General features: G+C 46.7%; 1 protein-coding gene across 3 annotated transcripts in view; it reads right to left on the bottom strand.

Annotated features, from left to right (window-relative positions):
* The window catches only part of LOC309536189 (tissue-type plasminogen activator-like), a gene marked incomplete at its 3' end in the record, with an annotated part of 32304 nt that extends 26256 nt beyond the window's left edge, over nt 1–6048 (bottom strand). The window contains exon 1 of one of the 3 annotated variants that reach the window (XM_082230149.1): nt 6028–6048. Of the gene's footprint in view, nt 1–4485; nt 4597–6027 lie in introns of those variants that run through there. The other 2 variants (XM_082230150.1, XM_082230148.1) reach the window with 2 other exon arrangements.
* Between the last annotated feature and the right edge of the window lie 15111 nt (nt 6049–21159).

Genomic DNA, 21159 nt, shown 5'->3' on the forward strand with positions numbered 1-21159 from the left:
GTCACTATTGTTTACACTTCCTTCAGACCCATCCTGGACCAAATGGAGCAAACAGCACGCAGACCTAGTGGTGGGAGGAAAAAATCCTTAAATAAGAGACACGGGGGAATGATTAATGGACTTCAATGTCTGTACACTGAAGTCCCATGATTGGAATGTAATAATGGAGGGATACAATCTATTTCAGAGAAACAGACCAGACAAGAAAGGAGGAGGAGTGGTGTTATATGTCAGGGATGTGTATACCTGTGAAGAGAATTCCTGGAGAACAGGCGAAGTCCCGGCAGACTGGAGGAGGGCAAATGTTGTCCCTATTTTCAAAAAGGGGAAAAGATGGGTGACACCATCTTTTCCCCTTTTTGAGCCAACAGTGTGACGCGGCAGCTAAAACAGCCAATGCAATTCTGGGCTGCATCAATAGGAGTATAGCATCTAGATCAAGGGAAGTAATAGTGCCACTGTATTCTGCTCTGGTCAGACCTCACCTGGAGTACTGTGTCCAGTTCTGGGCACCACAATTCAAGAAGGACACTGACAAACTGGGACGTGTCCAGAGGAGGGCAACCAAAATGGTCAAAGGCCTGGAAACGATGCCTTATGAGGAACGGCTAAGGGAGCTGGGCATGTTTAGCCTGGAGAAGAGGAGGTTAAGGGGTGATATGATAGCCATGTTCAAATATATAAAAGGATGTCATATAGAGGAGGGAGAAAGGTTGTTTTCTGCTGCTCCAGAGAAGCGGACACGAAGCAATGGATCCAAACTACAAGAAAGAAGATTCCACCTAAACATTAGGAAGAACTTCCTGACAGTAAGAGCTGTTCGACAGTAGAATTTGCTGCCAAGGAGTGTGGTGGAGTCTCCTTCGTTGGAGGTCTTTAAGCAGAGGCTTGACAACCATATGTCAGGAGTGCTCTGATGGTGTTTCCTGCTTGGCAGGGGGTTGGACTCGATGGCCCTTGTGGTCTCTTCCAACTCTATGATTCTAAGATGCTGAGATTCTAAGATCCTACAAGTCAAGGATAAGGGAAGTGGTCGTGCAGCAGTGCCTGTGGCGGCACAGGCTGGCTGCCCCTGTTGTCCACAAGAAGCTTCCACTGGCCCATCGAGAGCAGTGCAGTCTACACTCAGCGGCAGCAGCTCCCTGGGGTTTCAGGGCAGGCCAGCCACACCAGGATAGGCAGACGACTGAAGCCAGGACTTTCTGCATGCAAATCTGATGATGTCCTTTGGTACAGAGCTATAGTTGCCCTTCTGTGACTGAGTTAGACCTTCCCCAGGCTTTTAGATTGCATAGTTAGCTGGATAAAGAGTGGCACAAGCAAATACTGACAATTAAATAACAATACAATTACAGTGGTACCTTGGGTTACATACGCTTCAGGTTACAGACTCTGCTAACCCCGAAATATTACCTCGGGTTAAGAACTTTGCTTCAGGATGAGAATAGAAATCGTGCTCCAGCTGTGCGGCGGCAGCAGGAGGCCCCATTAGCTAACATGGTGCTTCAGGTTAAGAACGGTTTCAGGTTAAGAACGGACCTCCAGAATGAATTAAGTACTTAATCCGAGGTACCGCTGTATTTTAAAAAACTTATTTGGGCTCCTTTTAAAAAACCTCATACATACACACAAACACCCACCCACTGTATTCTTGCTTACTGTGTCCTAGTACCGAGTATGAGAAGTAGATCCAAAATCTAGTATTTTGGAGAATGAATTAACTGTGAAGGGTAAAATATACAAAGCAGATGCCCAAGTCCGGCTTAACTAATATGGTCATCACAAAACTCAAAAGTGAACATCTACTGGGTTATTTTGCATTGCATCAGAGTGGGTTGTTGCCTTACTATATTATGTTCTTGTTATACAAGTCTTTTATTTGTTTCCAGAAGAGACCAGCCTCTTTGAGGTACCCACCCAATTCCCTGCCCAAACAAGTGATCCAAAAGAATTGCTTTACAAGATAATAAACCAGCGCTGCTCTCCTTGGGGAACTTCATGCTCTTTAAGAACCCGCCTGGGTCGGTCCAAAATCCTACCTAATGCAGCACCTGTTCTTCCCGGAAGCCCCTGAACTGGGCTTCGGGGCAGTGACCCTCTCCCTCACAATCCTGCCTCTGATCCTGCAGATAAATCAGCGGCCACTGATAGCTTTATCCTCCACTGAGTTCAGCAACCAGAGCTACACGCAGCAATCCAACTGCAGTTGCACCACAGATTTGCATTCAGGCATCCTTTTCTCAGCAGTTTTATTTTTTACTCCTTTCTTATTGATCCCCAACATGAAATCTTACTTTTTCACACTAGCTGTTCAGCATTCACACTGAGTTGTCCACCACAAAGCCAAGATCCCTTTAGTGGTCAGTTATTGTCCATTCAGACCACAATCATATACACACACAGGCGCGCAAAGTTGGGATTCTCCCTCCACCCCCTGCCTGTGCAACATTTTACCCCTGCATGCATCAAACCTCATTTGCCATTTGGCCTCCCAGTTACTCCTTTAGAGAGACAATCAGGAAAATCCAGCACCTCACAGCTTACCCTGGACTTTAGGCTATTTATGAGGAAGTTAAAAGGCAAAGTGAGACAATACAGATTCTCTGTGACAACTGTCCATACTTCCATTCTGCTTCCTGCTGTTTCAATTGGTTATTGATCCACATGAGGATGCCTTAGCTCATGGCTGCACCCCACATATAAAAACATTTTAAACATGTGGTTCCTCCCCAAGAATCCTGGGAACCATAGTCTGTTAAGGGTGCTGGAAACTATCTCTGTGCCAGGTAAACTACAGCTCTTGGGTGGCAGAAGCCATGCGTTTTAAATGTGTGGTGTGGTTGTGACCTTCGTTTACTCAGGACGGGAGCCTTGGGTGAGGGATTTCATGGAAAGAAAGCTCTCTAGATCAGTGTTTCCCAACCTTTTTTGGGCAAAGGCACACTTGTTTGATGAAAAAAATCTCGAGGCACACCACCATTACAGCCCCGTGACGTCAGCGCGCAGCGTCACGCCGGGAGGGACATGAATTGCTAGCAAATTACATAATCACCTCCTTGAGGGCTGGCTCATCTTCTCCGAAGGCAGAACCCCATTAATTAACAGCACAGACTCACACCATAGCCAAGACGAGGGGGAAAAACCTCAGTCATGCACAGTCATGCACATGTGGGGGCTAAACGAGGACGAAGACCGGGCAGAGAGCAGGGTTCAAATCACCCCACCTGGCCAGAACAATCCCTGGGTGCTCCCTTGGGCCACTCGCCTGACCCACCTCGCAGGGCTGTTGTTGCGAGGATAACACGGGGAGAACCACGCGCGCCCCCGGGAGCTCCTTGGAGGAGAAAGCGGGCGATGAATGCAATGCACAAAATATATGAGAGGCGACCAGGTTTTGCAGGTGAAGGGCCCCCGCCAGCCTCCGCTTCCAACACCCGGCGCAACGACGCCAAAGTTTCCCCCCGGGCTCGGCTCGGGGAGCAGTGCTGCTCCCCCCTGGCTCCCCTTCGCCCTCCCGGCTCTCTCTGCCGCCCACTGGGGACCCCCCTCACCTGCCAAGTCCGGAGCGCCGGTGGAAGTTGCATGCATGCATGCAGGGCGCCGCGTTGCCATTGCATTGCACTGCACTCCATACAACGCCTGCACGCATGCATTGCCTTGCACGCCCGCCAAGGGGTCTCCCCGCGGTCCGATGCGTCCCCTCCGGCACGGATGCAGCATTGCAAAAATAAAAAAAACCCCGACGCAGCCCTACCTGGGGGGCAGCCTCCGCCTCCGCCTCCGCGGGGATCCCCGGGCTCCATCCTGCCGCCCGATCTCCGCGGGGGCGCAGGCAGGCTGCGCGGGGTCTGCGCGGAAGAGCCCCTGCCCGCCCGGCCGCCGCCACTGCGCTCATTCCATGGCCGGGAGAAGAGCGCTTCAAACAAAACGCCTGGCCCGCCAGGCCACGCTGGGAAATGTAGTTCACGCACCCCGCGCGGGCGCAGAGCCCAAGGGTGAGGGGACTACGGATCCCGGCAGACCCCGCGCCGGGGACGGAGGGGGAGAGGCCGGGTGCAGGGATGGAGGGATGGGTGGGCGAGCGAGTGAGTGAGTGGCAGCCGCCAAGCCTTGGCCGAGAGCCAGGAAGGGCCTCCCCGGAGGAGGAGGAGGAGGGAGGCGCAGAGAGGAAGGGAGGGAGGGAACCCCAGGGGTCATCTAGTGACGGCGCCCCAATCGAAAATTTGACTTTAAAAAAAAATCTTTCGAATTTTTTAATTTTTCCCGCGGCACACCAGGCAACATCTCGCGGCACACTAGTGTGCCGCGGAACAGTGGTTGGGAAACACTGCTCTAGATTTCTCATCACCTGAGGAAGTGGGAAGGCTAACAGGCCTTGATACCAGCATCTCACTGGCAAACATAGAAACGCAATAAACAAAATAAATAAAACAGCATTGATTGTGACCAGGCTACACAATAGCAGCACCTGTCTGGGACACTTACAAAATTCCTTGGCCCATCCGTGTCCTGTGCTGACACAGGGCTGCTCTGGGGGATTCACCCACTGCAATGGAGCCCACTACAAAACCTTACGTGGGAGCAACTGGGCAGCACAATGATGCACCTGGACAGCCTGGCGTCTCTCTTCACTGCCTCTCTCTTCTCATTCATTATCTCTCTTCTCATTCAAAGGTTTCCTGCCCTTACCGTCTTCTCATTAAGGGTACGGCTCACTAGCAACGTATCAAAAGAGAGAACAAACACATCTTTCAAAGTGTTGCTTTCTAGAAAGGACTCAAATAGCAAAGACTTGAAAAGGAATAGCCATCCAGAAATGGCATAACAGAGAGTCCGAGAAATTGGCTTTAACCAAAAAACCAACCCAGAAGTCGTGCATCACCAGAGGACAAAAGACAAAGGGAGAATTCTCTGCAGTCTGGTGAACCTTTGTTGCCTTTACAAACAAAGGAGAAGATAGTAAATCCAGTGCCAAAGGCAGTCTAAAACCATGTGGATTGGATGGCCTTTAGGGAACATCTGCAAAGGCAGCCAGAACCCTCAGAAAGACAAAACAACATTATGTGACTCTCAAATTCCTGAGTGCTGTCTGTGCAGAAAGGGGAGGAGGGAGTTTCCCCTCTCCCACATATATGTACTTGTAAAGATGTATGATGATAATTTGGATATTTTATTTTTATTTTTAATTATAAACCACTTGGAGGTGGTTAAAAAAATTAAGCAGAATATCAGTTCTGTCCTGGATGCTTTAGCTGAGATCCTTGCATTTCAGGAGCTTGGACTCGATGACCCTTGGGGTCCCTTCCAACTCTACAACTCTGAGATTCTATGAAATAGAATTAATTACAAAATAAAGTGTGGCTTTCAGTTCTATTAGCCGCGATGGCTACTTTCAGTGGCGCTGAAATCTCCAGAGGAGAGATCAGTTTGTGCCTTGATCCATTTATGCCCGGTGCTCGTGGCAGAAGGCATCTATTGGGAGACGTGGAAGTCCTCCGGGCATTCGCCCCGCGCACGGAAAGTTAGAGGGTCGGGTTCTGTGTCGGCTTCTTCGGACAAGCCGTTTCCCCTCCTGGCAGGGAGGTTGGGCAAGGCGGGGGTCCCCCCCAGAAGCAGCCCAAGAGAAGCTTCGCCCGTCCTCCCGGGAGGCGGCGTCGGGGGCTTCCCCGCGGAGGGCGGATTCCAACCTGCCTCGGCCGCCTTCGACCACGACGCCCCGCAGGCGGCCGGAGCTCCGGCGCTGGGGAACGGGAAGGGCGGGCCGAGGCGCCGGAGCCCGGGCTCGCTCGGCTCCGAGGGGCTGCCTGCCTGCCTGCCTGCGCCCCGAGCCCCGCGCAGCCAGGGCCGAGGGGGCATCCCGGCCCCAAGTCCGAAGGGCCGCCCCCTCCCGGCCCCACGCCTGCTTTCACGCGGCCCCCTGAAATCTCCTTCCTCGACTCGGAAACAAGCAGCACGTGCGGAGCGCCGTCCCAGTCGGAACCCGGCTCCGCTCCCGCCCCGCGGCCCGCGGCCCCCGGCCGGACTCACTCACCTGCCTGCCTGCCTGGCGTCCGCATCCGCGTCGCGCTCCCGTCGCGGCTCCTTCTTAAGACCCGGGCTGCCCGGGGGGCGGGGCCAGAAGAGCGCTGAGCTGCCGGCGCCGCCCCGGGGCGGGCGGAGGCCGCCGGCGACCCCCTCGGGCCGGGAAGGGGCCGGCGAGGCCCTCGATGCTCCCCCGAGAGACCGCCCGGCTCCCAGGGGGACCCCCTCCCCGGGCGCGGAGGTCTCCGCGGACCCCCCAGGCCACCTTCGAGGGGAGGGCGGCGCGACCCCCGCGGCGTCTCGACGTTGGCCGGGCCGGGGGGTGAGGACCCCTCGGGGGCAGAGAGGCTCCCAGCCCCTTTCAGGCCGCTCGGGGCAGAGTTCTTCGTTACAGGTTCCGTGGTTACTTTCAGAGCCTCTTGTGAGTCAGGCGCGTTACGGAAGGAAGCGGGGGAAACTGGGCTTCATTTTAAGAATAGGGGGAAAGATTTGTTGCCAATTAAGACTATCTGAGCGGGGTAACGTGTACGGTCATTTATTCCAATGGGAAGCAGGGGTGCGGTGGGGTCTCCTGCTGTATTTGGGGACCCCCTTCACTCGGACTAGACATCTGCCTCCAAGTCCTTCAGCTCCGCGAAAACCCCTTCCATGGTCGGCGGGGAGTCAAAACAGGGCGTCACCCTCCATATCCCAGGTGCTGCACCAGCAGAGAAAGTCCAGGCCGACTGCAGCAAAGACGAAAGCCTTTGACTTCTTTGGAGGTCTTCAAGCAGAGGCTTGACAGCCATATGTCAGGAGTGCTCTGATGGTGTTTCCTGCTTGGCAGGGGGTTGGACTCAATGGCCCTTGTGGTCTCTTCCAACTCTATGATTCTATGATTCTATGACTTGTCCCAATAACTCACTACCAAGAGGAGCCAGGCTGCAAGCAAAAATATTCTGCTGGCTTTTCATGGGAAACTCGGGTTGTGGCTGCAAGAGGCACACAGCTGCTGGGCTGGAGAAGGAGCAAAGGCAAGCAGCGGACCACCGTGTTGTGGCCCAGATGCCTCCAGAAACCCTCGCTCTGGGTTTGGGTCAGGGCCATGCTAGATGCATCATGCAGGAAATGGCGCCTCAGCACCAAGGCGTTGCCACCTTCTTATTTGTAAGCACACCCTCTGCCCTTGTGCTAATTAAGTTGATGGCTCACCATACCATAGAATGATAAGAGTTGGAAGAGACCCCCAAGGGTCATCTAGTCCAACCCCCTGCAATGCAGGAATCTCAGCTAAAGCATCCGTGACAGATGGCCACCCAACCTCTGCTTAAAAACCTCCAAGGAAAGCGAGGCCACAACCTCCTGAGAGAGTCTGTTCCCCTGTCAAACAGCTCTGACTGTCAGAAAGGTCTTCCTGATGTTTAGTTGGAATCTTCTTTCTTGGTTTGAATCCTCCCCTCCAGAGCAGGAGAAAACAAGCTTGCTCCATCTTCCATGTGACAGCCCTTGAGATATTTGAAGATGTCATTCATATCTCTTCAGCCACCTCCTTTTCCAGGCTAAACCTACCCAGCTCCTTCAAGTGCTCCTCACAAGACTTAGTTTCCAGACCCTTGATCATTTGCATTGTCCTCACCTGTTAACGTTCCAGCTTGTCAACATCCTTCTTAAATTGTGGTATGTCCAGAATTGGACACAGTATTCCAGGTTTGGTCTGACCAAGGCAGCAGAGAGTGGTAGATGGATTTGTGGGTTGCAATACCAAAAGTTTGAGAAGCCCTTAGGGTGGTTTAACAGGAAAGGGTTATCGAGGGTTATCAATTTCATTCTATGAGCCAGCTGTGTGTGTCACCAGCATTAGCCTCATTGAACTCATTGGAAGGTGCTAGCCAAGATCTCTCGTTCAAAGACTTGAAACTTTAGTTTAGTAGCAGTGTACAGTACATAAAAATAGTGCAGAAATCAGAGGCCCACACCAGAGGTCTTTCCTTGGACTTAAGGTATGGTTAGGCTTGGATTGTTGCCAAAGCTAAAAAATTAAGCTGTCTGCTTCAAAAAGCACAAAGATGCACAAAAGCAGACAATTTCCCCCTCACTTGGTTTCTTCTTCTTCAATTGATTAGTTCATCGGAACAGAGGCAGCAACCACCAGCCACACTTAGGCACATGTGGCAGTTCAGTGCCACTACTGCAGCGGTTTGACTTCACCCCCAGAGGTGCACTCCATTGTCTCAAGTCAAGACAGACAGAGGCTAGAAACAACAACAACAACATCATACTAGCAGCCGGTGCACAGAGTGAGGAACTACCTAGCAGGAAGGGTTGGTACATATAATTTTTATATTTATTTGCTTCCATTTCTCTTCATTTATACTCAAAGCAGTTCATAAATGGGTGAAAACACAGCATTCACAAAATGTTCATTAGAGGTTTTTAAGCAGAGGGCTGGCTGACCACCTAGTAAGGATGTTGTAGGCTAGGCAGCGGGTGGACTAGATCACTTTGAGATCCCCCCTCTGTGATTCTGTAATATACACATTAAAGTCAGTTCAATTTGTATCCCCTTTTACAGCCCAACCCAAAATTGGCTTTATTACTTGTATCTGATGGACAAATACTTGGCAACTTTTAAATTCATCAGTTCAAGACTTATTATTGCTAAAAACTGGAAGGTTCTAAAACCCAATCTACAGTATTACAAAGCTGGCATCAAAAAGTGTAAAAACTAATCTGATGGGGAAATACACACATAAAAGCACAGTGAAAAGGAACAGAGACAGGCAAGTTCACTAGTAGAGGGAAATATAAGTGGAATCAGATTTATTGTGAGATAAAGCATTCTATTGAACTTTCATAAGAATAAGACTTTGGGAAAGCAAACTATTATTGCCAGCATAGAAAGCCAGCAACATCCTGCTTTTCATAAACACATCCTGCTTTAGAAGGCAAGGCAAGAGAGGTTAACTGCCCAGCGGGCATGCAAAAGTGTGTTACAAATCTCCAACAGCCAGTTTCTGTAAACAAAGGCTGCATATGTACCATGCATTTAAAGAAGCCTGGGAAATGCAGGGGTGAACGTAGTTCCCAGCATTCTGAGGGTGGGGGGGTCAGGTGCTTTAACTGTGCTTCCAATATATGGTGTGTGTGCAGCCAAAATGTGTGTGGGGAGGGCACACTTTTGCGTAGAGAAATAGTTCAAGTGATTTCTTGTAAGCCACTTTGAGATTTTATTGCAATCAAGCAGTATATACATCTTGTGATATAAATCAACACATTAAAAAAGGTGTTTTTCACCTTTTCCCTGCCCACCATTTCACAGTTGATGGGAAGGTTGTCACTTCGTGGGAAAAAATATGCTTTGCTGCAGCGATAACCACACAGGAACAACAGGAAAGCTGATTCACCTTAAATCTCACTTTGGATCTCGGCAGCAGTTTTTATGCAAAAACTGCAGATCAATTGCTCATCCAGGGAAGCCAGGGAGAGAAAAGGGCTCTTTCCATCAGGAAAAAAGCTGGAACGCCCTAGGATGAAATGTCATGCCCTAGCTTTCGCAGGGAGGAAATCCTGGTGAATCTCCAAAGATGACATGATTTCCATGTGTGCCCCATCTGTAGCTTTGCCCACGTCAGTCCTAGGCCTTATCACAACACTGGGGAGTCGTCACAGGACAACAATCTGATAGGAGTCACAGAGACACATAATGTATCTGGACCTACTTATTACTCCTAACGGGCAGTGATTCAACAACTAGAATCATGATCACCTATTGCTCATGCCAAGGAGAAACTGTACAAGTTAACCAATAAGTTGTTGGCATGAAATAAGTAAACAGTGAGGAGGACTCCATTTCCAGTACAAAGAGCCTTGTGACTTGCAATAATACTTTTGAAAATGTCAGGGTACAAATTACAGGGTAGTGTTACAACTAGATTTTGAAATGTTACCGTGTGAAAGCTTTTAAAAGTTATGGGGAAGTGGGCTAAGACGGGAGCTGATGACAAATGAGCAAGATAAAGATGTCACAGACATATGGGGCAAATATATCTAACATCAGAATTCCTGTAGCTTCACAAAGTGCAAGCAGACTCAAAAGAGATATTGCAGAGATGGGGAAAGTCAGAAATGGCACTCAGAATGACCAGGAGACAGGAGCAATGCCGGGGGGAAGCAGGCAGAAGCTCCAGACAGAATGCAAAATAAATCCAGTCACTGTGGCTCTAAAACTGAACTAATCCTAACCAGTGTGGTGTAGTGGTTAAGAGCGGTAGTCTCGTAATCTGGGGAACCGGGTTTGAGTCTCCACTCCTCCACATGCAGCTGCTGGGTGACCTTGGGCCAGTCACACTTCTTTGAAGTCTCTCAGCCCCACTCACCTCACAGAGTGTTTGTTGTGGGGGAGGAAGGGAAAGGAGAATGTTAGCCGCTTTGAGACTCCTTAAAGGGAGTGAAAGGCGGGATATCAAATCCAAACTCTTCTTCTTCTTCTCTTCACTCCACTCATTCAAGTTTACTCACAATGAATCACAGAACCAAGACAATAATGCCCATTTACACCACAAAGAACTCATAACCAGAACTCAGAACTCAGCAGCCAGAAACATCATAACCAGACACTGGTATGACCTGTCAGGAGTAAGCATGGACCAATGGTACCAAATAGTATGGGAAACAGCCTTATTAGAAAAACTAACCAACAAACTGAAACTGACATGGGGACTAATAGAAGAAGACGCCTCCCCTTTATCACACACACAGCCCAACAAGACAGTAACAAAAATCCACCAACAGCAATCAAATCAATACAGTGGTACCTCAGGTTACAGATGTTTCAGGTTATAGACTCCGGTAACCCAGAAACAGTACCTTGGGTTAAGAGCTTTGCTTCAGGATGAGAACAGAAATCGCGCAGCAGCAGTGCGGCAGCAGTGGGAGGCCCCATTAGCTAAAGTGGTGCTTCAGGTTAAGAACGGTTTCAGGTTAAGAACGGACCTCCGGAACGAATTAAGTTCTTAATCCGAGGTACCAGTGTATGGCTAACCTGATCCAAAACACACACATACCCCACTCATACTTGAAAACAAAGATCACCACAGCCAATCACAAATGAACAGCCACACTCTAGGCCACCCCATCCTCTCTCACCACCAAAGGAACACAAGCAAATAGCAGAGAACCTGTACAAGTGACACTGACACAAAACCCCATATATATATATTAAGTAAAACAGAAACATTGCCACCTGACCCCACTCACCTTTCCCCCTCCACCTCTTTCCCCCTTTTCTTCCTAATGTTTCAACAAATGAAACTGATCTGTAAAAAATGTTACTTGAAAAAAGAGAGAGAGAGACATTGCACATACTTTTGTAAACCAAGAAAATATTTAAGAAAAACACATTTAAAAAAAACCAATGAATCACAGAATTGCAGAGTTAGAAGGGATCCGGAGGGTCATCTAGTCCAGCCCATCAGGTCCAATCAGCAAGACTGGGCAGCTTCAAGGAAGATCCCCTCTTGGAACTCTGGCGCTGGGAAGGGAGCTGATTTTTCTGGTGATGGAAGGGGCCCTTCTTCACAACCAGGAGGCCAAATGGAAAGTTGCCATGTCATCACCTAAGAAGCCAAATCGGGTTCTTCACTCTGAGCCTGATGCCAGAGCAGAACCCTCACGGGCACCTTTCTGTGATCCCAGTGAACCACATTCCTCTCCCCCTGCGCCACCAGTTCCCTGGCACAGAGAGCATGCCAGGCGGGAGGCCACAGAGGCCGTTACCTGTCCAGTGCAGCCCATGATAATGACCTGGCCCACACAAGCCACAAGGGGTTCCAAACAGTCCAGCCCTCTGTGTGTCAGGGATTGGGGGTCTGGCCCTCTTAAGCGTCTCAGTGTCATTTGCCTCCAGATGAGGGCATGGACTCTGAAATAGAAGGGTAAGCAGGGCCAGCCCCACAAATGCTCTCAGGTGAATCTGTGGGGCCAGTGCCTGGGGATGTAGCACTGCCATTCTCTGACTCAGAGGACTCCGCTGGAGAAGAACAAGAAAGACCTGGGGCTTCCCCCACTTTGTAGCAGTAGATTACTAGATTACTGGAGGAGGGTGGGCCCCTTTAGGTAGGGCAACATCTTGTAGCACAGGTGGAGCTAACAGTTATGTTGTACCTGCTGCTACTTCTGTAAATGGACTCAGTTCCAGCTTGTTCCTTGCTGGAGCAGCTACAGAGCTTAGTTCTTCAGAGCACATCCTTCAGAACCTTTACTTACACCCATGTTGGGCCTTGCTGCACAGAGGAACACAACAAACACTCCGGAGAGCTCACTGAAGGCAGAGCAAGTTGCTCCCTAGGAGCTCTCCACGGTGCTGAGACAACAGGCCTGCCTTGCTCAAAAGTCCTCAGTCCTCAGAGGAAATGGCTCACTTGAGATGTCTTCCCTGCTTCCTAGACTCCGATGTGGGACCAGAACAGGGCGGCAGTCTTCCTTGGAAACATAAGAAATGCACTGGGACTAAACTCGACAAACCAAGCATTCAAATTTGGCCTGTTAGGGTATTTTCCCTAAGCTATGCTCACCTGCCTCACAATTGATGGCATACCTGATGTTAGATGTGAGGGCAGGTAGAGACAGGGCTGCCAGTGCACAACTAGGAGCCTTAAAGAGCACTCCCAATTGTGCACCTGGAAAGGAAAGCAGGCTTTGGTTCTACTGCCCATCAGCTTGATGGATTGGTTGTATTAGTGCGCACCCCTGGCCCGCCTCCACTGCACAGCTCACTTGCACAGCCAATGCCTGCAATAAGCAGGCTTCTACTTTACCACACATCAACTGAAAGGCAATAATCAGAAGCTTCATGTGCCTTAAAGCATTGCACCCATCTCTTTGCAACCCCTTAGGGTGTTTTGAATTCCTGATGTCATTGTGACATCAGGAAATGGTCATATGCAAGGCTTCCCTTACATGTCCAGTTCAGCCCACAGAACCCACAAGGGGTTCCAAACAGCCCCGCCCTCTGCGTGTCAGGGATTGAGGGATCTGCATGCAGCTGCCCCGTGTGGAGGTTCTATCGACTGCAGGTGGCAGATTCCCTGTGAAGCACCTGCTCAGTCCACCCAGGCTGGCCACTGGTTCGTCTAGAACAGGAAGTATACAGGGGCTTCCTGCTCTAGCCAAGCAACAAGATCTCACTGAGTTGCGGTGTTGAACCTGGGACCATCTGTGTGCAAAGCAGATGTTCCAACTCTGAGCTATTGACCTTTTTTTTTAACAGAGCACATAAACTATGGAATTTGCTACAAGATGTCATGGTGGGCATTATTCAAATCAGTGGCTGGAAGTCATGATGATTGTACACTGCCTCGGATGCCAGTTGCTGGGAACAAGAGTGAGAGAAGGCTATTTCATTCATGTCCTGCTCTTGTCCCTGACCCTTTCATGGTTATAAACGTGGGGGAAAGTGTGCATGCCTCACTCCACCCATTAAGCACATTAAGAAGTAAGCAGGTTTCGACTGGTCAAGAGTTGGGCCAAAATGGGCAAAGCCACTGAGATAACAGGCAGAGCTCAGGCCCTTATCTGTAATTTGCAGGCTGCAATCCTATAGACACTCCCCTGGGAGTAGGACTGAACTCATTTAATTCTAAATATAGGATTGCACTGTAAATGCTATTTTATGAATATTTGACTTTATTTCAAAAATTGGAACATATTAGGCTGCCTGCATCTGGGACATGACTGTTCTGCTTCAGCCCTCCACCTCCAGCCTCTCCAAGTTGGTGTTTGTGGTAGATCTATTCTAGTTTATCAGTTGTTCTAAGATGGGCTCTGATTGCTACCATATTGCTGTCTGGGAGGGGGGGTGGGCTATCGTACAACAAAAGCTTGACAAAAAAACCACCCTCAGAACATTTGTGGTATGAAAAGTTACAAGGTATGCACTGGTTGGAAATGAATGAGTAGGCCCACCCCAAAACCTTTGCAGGAGCAAACAATACAGTGCTGCTGCTGCAAGGCTATTGAAGAGAAGAAGTCAGTTGCAAATGGCTGCTTAGCAGAGGACCAGCTTCATTGTAAAAGAACCTTGCACAAGAGCCGCATTGACTCCCGGCCTCAGCTGGACACAGCGCCGCCTATAGTTGAAATAGTCATATAACCGTTAGCTCTACACCACAAGTGCTTAGAGATGCTAATGATTCCATGATATATAAATGCCATAAACAAACAAATAAATAAAATGGTGTTGAAAGTGGGCATGTGTATGACCACCCAGATCGCATCCTGAGCACATCCTGAGTGCATAACGAAAAGGACGTCTGCAAGGCCCAGGCACTCCTCTAGGTTCCCCACCACAATACTTCTGGCTACCGGCCTGCAAGAATCCTTTCCGCTTCACTACACAGGGGCAGAACTGAAAAAGAGGAATTTGCTGGTCAATTACAAATTCACATTTTCTCAATCAGTTGCTACTGATGAGTTTCACTACAACAAAATGCTGCTTCCATTGCTTAATTCCCCAGCCACGTTGGAGAATATCAAAGAACCATGTAATCTTTGTGATATTTTGAGAACTTGCCGTTCCATGAAGCAATTGGATGACATCAGAACATTTTATCTGTGCAGCACACATCTGAAATGGCATTTCCCAGTAGATATGAATGCAGCCAAAAAGTCTTTCACCCCTACCCCTCTTATCGGTGTCATTTTAACATTCCTTATGGAAGCCAAGGGAGGGGCAAAATCCTCTACTACTGACTGCATCATCCTCATTCTTTTTTTTAAAAATAAAAGCATAGGCACACGAGAGGAGCCCCACTGCTGGATCAGCCCCACAGCCATCGAGCCCCACTTCCTGTTCTCACAGTGGCCCCTGGATGACTCCGGGAAAGCCATAAGCCAAACCTTACTCCATCAGCGCTCTCTACGCGGGAGACTTCCAGCAACTGGTATTCAGAGCCCGTTTGTGAGCCCTCTGTTCTTTGTGCCCAAACAAGTAGGAGGCTGGTGTGTTTTTTATTTGGTTTTCAGTTTGTCCCCAATTTTAATTCTTGAATGTGTTAAGTAGTTGTTTTTAACTGTTTTACCAATAATTGTATTGCTTCATTTTTTGGTAAACTGCTTTGAGGTGTATAAATTTTATGAAATAAATAAAATAAAGTGCAGTGCAGTGCAGCAATGAAGGCAGGTCCCTGTACTAAGAAGCTTACAAACAACTCATTTACATTTAAGCCCTACGTGATTTTTCCAGTTCCCCACATAATCAGAATTACACGGAGAGGCAAGGACGGCCACGTTATTGGTCCATGATATGAAAATGCAGCTCTGGGGCAGACTCAGAGGAACAAGAGAGAGCCTGGGAGCCCGTGCCCCCTCCTCATGTACCATCCAGGCCAGAAGATGGAGGACTGCCCCACAACCCTGGCTCCAAGGCCAGCCTTCCCCATTCCCAGGGCTGAAGAATAGGGCAGTGGTCCTTTCAGCTCCTTAGAGTGGCAGGGCTAACAGGAGGTATCAGGTCAGTCTCCATAAGGCAGTGCTTCTCAAACTTTGTTCTCTGGGCCACACTTTCAGAATAAAAATTTGCTTGTGCCACACCAGTTTTTTAATAGATAATAAATACATTGGAAAACAAAAAGAAACAACTAGTAGTGCTTGATTTATAAACATTGAAGAAAACCGTTTTAAAGTATGATCATGGCACATCCAGAAAGTATAAAACAATGCAGCTACATAAGAACATGAATCATTCCTAGAGGTCCCGGGCCCTAAGGAAGTCAGATTAGCTTCAACCAGAGCCAGGGCCTTCTCAACACTGGCTCCGGCCTGGTGGAACGCTCTGCCTCATGAGACCAGGGCCCTGCAGGATCTGATTTCTTTCCGCAGGGCCTGTAAGACAGAGTTGTTCTGCCTGGCCTTTGGCTTAGAAGGCTCAGTTTGATTCCCTCCCCCTCTTTCTTTTTCATTTCTCCTCCTGCGAAGAGGCTGCATTTTAATGTTTCAATGTTGTATTTTAATCTTGTTTTTATTATTGCTTGTTAGCCGCCCTGAGCCCGGCCTTGGCTGGGGAGGGCGGGGTCTAAATAAAATTTATTATTATTATTATTATTATTATTATTATTATTATTATTATTATTCCAGAGGCATTGACTTATGCCCAAGATTGTGTCTGACGTCATGTGCCTGGCCTGCAATGTGCGGGACATGGAATTGTCAGCCCAGAGCGCTGTGGCCACAATGGCCGGCAGTCCCTCCTCTCCTGCTCAGGAGGAACTGGCCACTGAAGCTCTGCTCCATGTCTGGACTCCTGTCCCAATCAGCATTGAGGGGGGCCAGCCAACAGATATTGGGGGAGCAAAGGCACCTCGTCCCCATAGAGTTGGTGGCCCTGAATCATTCCAGAAATATAATTACAGTGGTACCTCGGGTTACATACGCTTCAGGTTACATACTCTGCTAACCCAAAAATAGATTAAGAACTTTGCTTCAAGATGAGAACAGAAATTGTGCTCCGGCGGCGCGGCAGAAGCAGGAGGCCCCATTAGCTAAAGTGGTGCTTCAGGTTAAGAACAGTTTCAGGTTAAGAACGGACCTCCGGAACGAATTAAGTACTTAACCCGAGGTACCACTGTATAAATGAGTCTCTTACATATGTACCTTAAGTATGTATACAAACTTGTTTTAGCAGGGTAATCTCATTTTGCCGGCTAAGCTCCACCCTCTTAATCATTTTGCTTGTCCTTTTCTAAACCCTTTCCAACTCTACAATATCTTTTTTTTTAAATAATTTTTATTGCATTTTTTCCAGATAAAGATATACAGTATAAAGCAAACAGAAAAAGAAAAGAAGAAGAAAAAGAAGAAAAAGAAAACAAACCATTTCAACAACTTATTTCAACTTTCTATCGGACTTCCCCACGTCTCCCGCACAGTGCAATCTTGACAATAAATTTATCAGCAAATTATAACCTTGTTTCATGTGTTTCTTTTGTACCTTCAATTGCAATTTAAGTTTAAATCCCTTATTATCCATTTACTCTATAAACAAACATATTATCATTTTTGACCATTTAAACATTAGTTCTTTCATTAATATTATCTGATTTCGTATAAATTCCACTCTCGTTGCTGGGGCTAACATTCCATATCATGCGAAATCCTATAATTCATATAACTTATAAAATTTTTGCAAATAGTCCTTAAATTTTTTCCAGTCCTCCTCCATTGCTTCTTCTCCCAAATCTCGGATCCTGGCAGTCATCTCGGCCAACTCCATGTAGTCCATCAATTGCGTTTGCCACTCTTCCAGTGTGGGCAAATCTTGAATCTTCCAATATTTGGCAATAAGAATTCTTGCTGCTGTAGTTGCATACATAAAAAACGTTCTATCCTTCTTTAACACCTTTTGGCCGACAATGCCCAAGAGGAAGGCCTCCGGTTTCTTAGGAAAGGTGTATTTAAACACCTTTTTTAACTCATTGTAGATCGTCTCCCAGAAGGCCTTCACTCTTGGACATGTCCACCACAGGTGAAAGAACGTCCCTTCAGCCTCCTTGCACTTCCAACATTTATTATCAGACAAATGGTATATCTTAGCAAGCTTGACTGGGGTCATGTACCACCTGTATATCATTTTCATAATGTTTTCTTTCAGGGCATTACATGCCGTAAATTTCATACCGGTGGTCCACAACCTTTCCCAGTCTTCAAACGTAATATTGTACCCAATGTCTTGAGCCCACTTTGTCATGGCTGATTTAACTGTCTCATCCTGAGTGTTCCATTTAAGCAGCAAGTTATACATTCTCGATAGTACCTTGGTCTTTGGTTCTAACAACTCTGTCTCAAGTTTCGATTTTTCCACCTGGAATCCTGTTTTTTTGTCCAACTTAAAAACCTCATTAATTTGGGCATAGTGAAACCAATCTTGCACCTTATCCTTTAATTTTTCAAAGCTCTGTAACCTCCAATTCTCTCCAATGTTTTCTATTATTTCCCAATATTTCGGCCAGCCGGCCTCCATATTGGGGTTTTTTCCGAGCCTTGGCCTCTATTGGTGATAACCACCTCGGGGTCTTACTTTCAAGTAAGTCTTTGTATTTTATCCAGACCATAAATATTGCTTTCCTGACAATATGGTTTTTGAACATTCCATGTGTTTTTACCTTGTCATACCACAAATACGCATGCCAACCTAGCGAATTATTAAAGCCTTCCAGATCTAGGACATCAGTGTTTTCTAGCAAAATCCAATCTTTCATCCAGCAGAAGGCTGCAGCTTCATAGTATAACCTTAAGTCCGGCAGGGCAAACCCCCCTCTTTCTTTGGCATCAGTTAATATTTTAAACTTTATTCGGGGCTTTTTGCCCTGCCAAACAAACTTCGAAATATCCTTCTGCCACTTTCCAAAACATTCCACTCTGTCCACGATCTGCAAGGCCTGAAACAAAAACAACATTTTTGGCAAAATGTTCATCTTTATAGCTGCAATTCGGCCTAACAAGGAAAGTTTCAATCTTGACCAGATTTCTAGGTCTTTTTTAACTTCTGACCAACATTTTTCATAGTTATCTTTAAATAAGTTCAAATTTTTGGAAGACAAGTTAACCCCCAGGTATTTCACTTTTTTAACAACATTTAAATCTGTTTCCTTCTGAAATCCATCTGTTTCAGAAGATGTCAAATTCTTTCCTAATACCTTAGTTTTTTGTTTATTCAACTTAAATCCCGCCACCCGACCAAATTCTTGAATCAATTCTAAAACTCTTTTTGTACTAGATTCTGGCTCCTGTAATGTTAAAACCAAGTCATCCACAAAAGCTTTCAGTTTATATTGTTTCGCTCCGACCCATATTCCTTGTACCTGCCGGTCCTTCCTAATCATATTCAGCAATACCTCCAGACTGAGATAAATAATAAAGGGGATAGGGGGCACCCCTGTCGTGTTCCTTTCTCAATATGAAACTCTTCTGTCACCACATTGTTCACTATCAACTTAGCCTTTTGTTCTGAATAAATTGCTTCTATTCCATTTTCAAACCCCCGTCCCACTCCCATCCCTTCCAAGTTTTTCTTCATAAACTTCCAAGAAATGTTGTCAAAGGCCTTCTCAGCATCAATGAAAATTAACACTGCTTTGGTGTTGATATTTGTTTGCAAAAGTTCCAAAATATCAATAATATTCCTGGTATTGTCAAACAAATGCCTGCCTGGGAGAAAGCCTGCTTGGTCCTTGTGAATTACCTCATTCAGTACTTTTTTAAATCTATTTGCCAAAATGTCTGCAAATATTTTGTAATCCACATTTAGGAGTGAGATGGGACGGTAGTTCTTAAGTTGAGTCTTTTCAGTTTCCACTTTGGGTATCAGTGTGATGAATGCTTCTTTCCACGTTTCTGGTGCCCTCCCTCCCCCCATAATCTGGTTACAAACCTCCATTAGTGGTTGTATCAGGTAGTTTTTTAACATCCTGTAATACTTGGAGGTAAGTCCATCAGGGCCTGGAGATTTGCCTAGCTGCATGTTCTGAATGGCATCCTCAATTTCCTGTTGTGTTATTTTGTGATTCAAGATTGATCTCTTCTCCTGAGATAGTTCTGGTAAGCCATTGTCTTTCAAAAATTGATCTATCTCAGTCACTTCCTCAGGCCCTTGGGTATATAATTTTTTAAAATATTTCTGGAAACACTTTCTAATTTCTCCCGGTTTCTGAATGTTTTTCCCTTCAACTTCTAAGATGGTAACATAATTTAATTTTTGTCTCTTTTTCAACTGCCAAGCTAGCAGTTTTCCACATTTGTTCGCAGATTCAAAGGATCTTTGTTTCATTTGTTTGATTTTCCATTCCACTTCTTGGTTTATCAGTTTCGTATATTGTGACTGGTGGAATTTAATTTCTCTTACAATCTCTTTTGATTTTGGATTCAATCTTAGCTTTTTCTCTCCATCTCTTATCTTCTCTAGTATCTTATCCTTTCTTCCATTCCAGAGTTTTTTCTTAATCGTATTCTGTTGTATCAGAAACCCTCTCATTACAGCTTTACTTGCGTCCCAGATTGTTCTTTTTTCCACCGAAGTGTTCAAGTTGATTTCAAAATAATCCTTTAACGCTTTTTGGGCCTTTTTTACAATCTCTTGGTCTCTTAACAGGTTGTCATTCATTTTCCATCTGAAGGAACCGGCTGGAGTAAATCTCACTTCCATTTTCAAGGCGTTATGGTCGGAGCAGGTCTTTGGGCAGATTTCCACTCTTATAGTCTTAGGTGCCAGCCCTCTAGTTGTCCAAATTTGGTCGATTCTTGTCCATGACAGGTGGGCCTCAGAGAAAAAAGTTCCTTCTTTACCTAAGGGGTTTCTCGTCCTCCATATATCAATCAAGTCCATATTGTCAGTTAATTCAAAAAAGGTTTTTGGTAGTCTGCCATCCTTGGTTAAATTCTGGTTCTGTGACTTATCCATGTAAGTAGAGACCACCCCATTCATATCTCCCATCATTATGATGTTAGAGTAGTCCAGATAGTCCAGTAATGTCTCATGTAGCTTCTTGTAAAATTCTGATTTCCCCTCATTTGGTGCGTAGATTCCTAATATCAAAACTTTTTCTCCTTGGGTTTGTATTTCAATTGCCAGGATTCTTCCTTGTTCATCTTTAAACAAAAATTTCGGTGATAGGTTCTCCTTTGCGTAGATCACCACGCCTCTCTTTTTAACTCTATCTGATGAGATAAATTCTTGGCCTAATCTTTTGTTAATTAACACTTTCCTATGGAGCCTAGTCACATGTGTTTCTTGCAGACAAATTATATCCAGATGTTCTTTTTTCAAAATATGGAAAATCATTTTTCGTTTCTCCGGGGAATTTGCCCCATTAATGTTCCAACTATACAGCTGCAGAGACATCCTGTATCAATCTGCTGTTGCTCTTTATGGGGTGTCCTCTTTTTTGTCCAAATCCGAGGAAGAGGTTGTTGGATCTATTCCAGGCTGTGGTGGAGGCCAAGGAACTGCTGTTCCCTTCTGCAGATCCTCTCCGTGGTCGTGCAGGAACTTCTGGTTGTCCTCTTTTGTTTTGATTCTAACCTTCTTTCTTTTGTAGTTAAATGATAAACCTTGTGGAAACTCCCACCTGTAGGGTATCCCGTTGCCTCTCAAAAGTCTTGCTAGGTCAG

Source organism: Podarcis vaucheri, assembly GCF_965113315.1.
Source record: "Podarcis vaucheri genome assembly, chromosome: 7".
NCBI lineage: Eukaryota > Metazoa > Chordata > Lepidosauria > Squamata > Lacertidae > Podarcis > Podarcis vaucheri.